The sequence below is a fragment of the Quercus suber genome, unplaced genomic scaffold, assembly GCF_002906115.3.
Source record: "Quercus suber isolate HL8 unplaced genomic scaffold, Cork oak 2.0 scaffold_1292, whole genome shotgun sequence".
NCBI classification, from domain to species: Eukaryota; Viridiplantae; Streptophyta; class Magnoliopsida; order Fagales; family Fagaceae; genus Quercus; species Quercus suber.
In genome coordinates, this window is record NW_027070681.1 from 31,548 (window position 1) to 35,311 (window position 3,764).

Below are 3,764 nucleotides of genomic sequence, written 5' to 3' on the forward strand. Positions count from 1 at the left end.
TTCTCGGGAACCAAACAGAAGGGAGTAGTACCTGATAGTCTTTCCAAGTGCAGTAAGTGGCGGCGGACTGGATAGTAATACCCTTCTCTCTCTCCAAATCCATAGAATCCATTTTAGCTCCGACTCCATCTCTACCTCTAACCTCGTGGATCTCATGGATCCGACCCGTATAGTAAAGTACCCGCTCGGTTAACGTGGTTTTACCCGAGTCGATATGGGCCGAAATCCCGATGTTTCGGAGCCGACTCATGGAGTCCTTCCACCACGGATCTTTCTCGTCTTTCGACGCCGCGCGGGCCAAGCTCCCGGAGGAGAAGTGGCGGAGGAGGAGGAGCGCGGCGGTTGGGGAGTGAGAGTGGGAGTGAGTGGGGGAATGGGACGGTGTGGTTTTGGATGGGGAAGTGAAGAGAGTGTAGAGTGAGCGAGGTGTGGAGGGTCTTGGAAAGCGAGCCATGGTGGTTGGTTGTTTTGGTTTTGGGGTTTTTTTTGAGGTAAAACCCTAAACCCAGGGGTTTGTGTGAGTGTGACTGTGCTGGAGAGAGAGAGGGAAAGAGGTGAAGGAAATGGTAGTTAAGGGGTTTTAGATTGTTGAAGGAGATGGTTTTGAAGCGGGTCGGGTCAAATGGTCATAATTTAACGGGTTTTAGTTTTTTTTTTTTTTTTTTAAATGGAGATTTTTATTTCTGTTGAAATTTTTGGGATTTTTTTATAAAATAACTACAAAACCCAAACAATATTATTAGTTAGGCAACGTTTCAAACATATTGCATTTCTAACAATTCGACTTTAGAGGAGTCGATTTTACTGTTCATATCGCCAATTTTTTTAGCCACGTTGATAAAGAAATCGAGTCCTTTATAGGGAATTTTTATACATAGAAATCGACTTCAGTGGAGTCGTTTTCAATACAAAGAAAACGACTTCAGTGGAGTCGTTTTCTTTGTATTGAAAACGACTCCACTGAAGTTGATTTTACTGTGTAAAAATTCACAGAAACATCACGTCATTGCCGGCCTGAAAAAAAACCTCACAACCTTCAAATCCAAAACGGAGTCGTACCCACTGATCCGATCCGATCACCTGAAGCTTTCGCCGGAGTTTGGTCAAAATCGGCGCTGGGTTCGTTGGGGTTTGGTGAAATCAGCGCCTGGGTTCGTCGGCGCTCGTCGGCGCCTGCTTGCTCGTCCGTGTTGCTCGTCTGCTTGCTCGTCGGCGCTCGTCGGTTCGTTTGCTGGGTTCTTCTGGGTTCGTCGCGCCTGGGTTCGTCGGCGCTCTTCGGCGCCTGGGTTCGTCGGCGCTCGTCGGCGCCTGGGTTCGTCGGCGCTCTTCGGCGCCTGGGTTCATCGGCGCTCGTCGGTGTTGATCGTCGTTGCTCGTCTGCTTGCTTGTCGGCGCTTGCTGGGTTCTTCTGTGACAACTGAAGCAACTGAAGCTTAAGTCAGCTGGTGGGTTTATGGGGAAATCGACTTCAGTGAAGTCGTCTACAATACAAGGAAAACGACTCCACTGAAGTCGTTTTCTTTGTATTGTACACGACTTCACTGAAGTCGATTTCTATGTATATAAAATGACAATAACGGACTCGATTTCTTGATATACGTGGCACAAAAATAGGTGATATGAACAGTAAAATCGACTCCTCTAAAGTCGAATTGTTAGAAATGCAATTTGTTTGAAACGTTGCCTAATTAATAATATTGTTTGAGTTTTGTAGTTATTTTATAAAAAAAATCCAAATTTTTGCATAAGTATAATATGGATAAGGATATTGTGTTGTGTCCAAAAAAAAAATGTGATGTCTTAGGTGGATGTGATTGTAAGTTTGTAACCAAGAATCCATTTTGTTTTTCAACAAAAGATTAGAAACCAAAAATCCATGCTAAGAGGGTGTTTTTTTTTTTCTTTTTTCTTTTTTTTTGGGGGGGGGTCGGGGGAATGGGATGGCCCTGGATGAGGGTAAGGGCAAGGAAGCCAAGCCCCTTTCAGGAACCAGAGATGCCGTCCAGACCCTGGACGACGCAGTCGAGGCAAAAGGGCTGGGACCAAAGGTGTCCTACCATTCAACCGAGCAAGAAGGGAGGTCCTCCTTCCTCAATCGAGAGCCATGGCGGTTGTAGGTCACGTCAAACTTTCAGCGCGGCAAGACTTGGGTGTCATCCTGGTGGTAGTGCGCCTGGCAGTCAGGAGGGAGGTTCATAAGGAACATAATGTTTTTCTCCGGTACGCATCCATGCCTGCCCTTCAAGCTGGTAGTGATTTGCGCCCAGCTTACCCGCCGATGGAGGTTCGCAAGATTACGTTATGATCGGTGCCCAGGTGTTGCCGCCTCTAATGCTTAATTATCATGAGGCGGGGGGAGCATCAAGGGAGCATCCTGGAATGGGGCCGTCCGGCGTTTCCACTCCTTCTTCTTTCTCGTCGCCGGTACCATCCATACGGGCTCGGGAGTTGTTGGTAGCCTTAAAACAAGCCTACCTTAGCCTTCCCTTCCTACGGTTAGCTTTAAAACAGGCCTGTCTAAGCCTCTGCTTGTACATTTAGCTCTAGAACAAGCCTATCCAAGCCATTGTTTGAATTTTTAGCTTTAGAAAAAGCTTGTCTAAGCCTTCGAGCGTGTAATGTACTTTTTCTTCATTTAATAAAAGGTTGTACTGTTTACTTGCTTCATTCTTTGAACCTTTCATTTTTCTGCAACAACTATTTCTTGAGTGGGTGTGTTGTTTTCTCTTTTTATCTTTTTTTTTTCAACGAGACTCAGAATCGGTGTTAGCGGCAGCGATGAAAAACTTGCCTAACTTTGTGCAAGCTATCAACGTAGGAATAATTGGCCATTGCGCTTGCTAACGCACTAGTTCTTCCCATAGACGGCGCCAATTGTAGGGATTGGGTTTGAGCACTTCTACTATTGAGTGAGTGGACTTAAGCCCAGCTAGCCCAATACAATGAATTTGTAGAGAGTGGGTTCAAGAACTAGGCCCTAGCAAACGGACAACGTCCAATGCAGTGTTCGCCACCGTCGAACACAGATGAATCGAAATTATCCTCAAAAGTCTGTCCTCGGCCCGGTCCGAGGAGCTTGATAGTAGTCTTTTTCTCCCATCAGAATGGTCCCCTTTTTTTAATCTGTTTCTTCCCATTATATAGTCCTCCTCCAAAGATCCCTTTCCTTCACTTGTTGATCATCCATGCCTTTCTCTGACACCCCGTCCCATCAGCTACCTTACCAAACCCTTTATGAGTTACTGCAACCGAGGCAGCACTGTCCTGGGGTCATTTCCTCATTAATGAGGTTAGAACGTTAGTTGTGGGCATTTAATGTGGAGGTGACAATTCATCCTGGGCTTGCTCCTCCACCATGCTTCCATGGCTGACACGTTGTACTTGCTCTTTCTCTTTGGATGCTCAGGAAGACTGCTTTTTGGTGGCTCGTTACTTCCCCTTTTCATGATCTTGGCTGGTCGAGGACAAGATCGTCATCGACGATATTTCTTGGCAACTTGGGCATTCTGAGTTCCTCCTCAGACTTTTTTTATCCTCGGCATGGGTGTTGGAGCAGATATAAAATGGGTCGGGGTAGCCAGATTATTAGGCTCCACAATGCTCATATATATATATATATATATATATACTAGTCACAAAACTCTATTACAAAATAGTTTGACTTTATCAAAAAATAGAAATTATTTTCACTTACAAATTTTTAGGAGAAAAACTCTGCATCTAAAACTTTACACCATACAACGATTACCCCACCCCCACTTCCC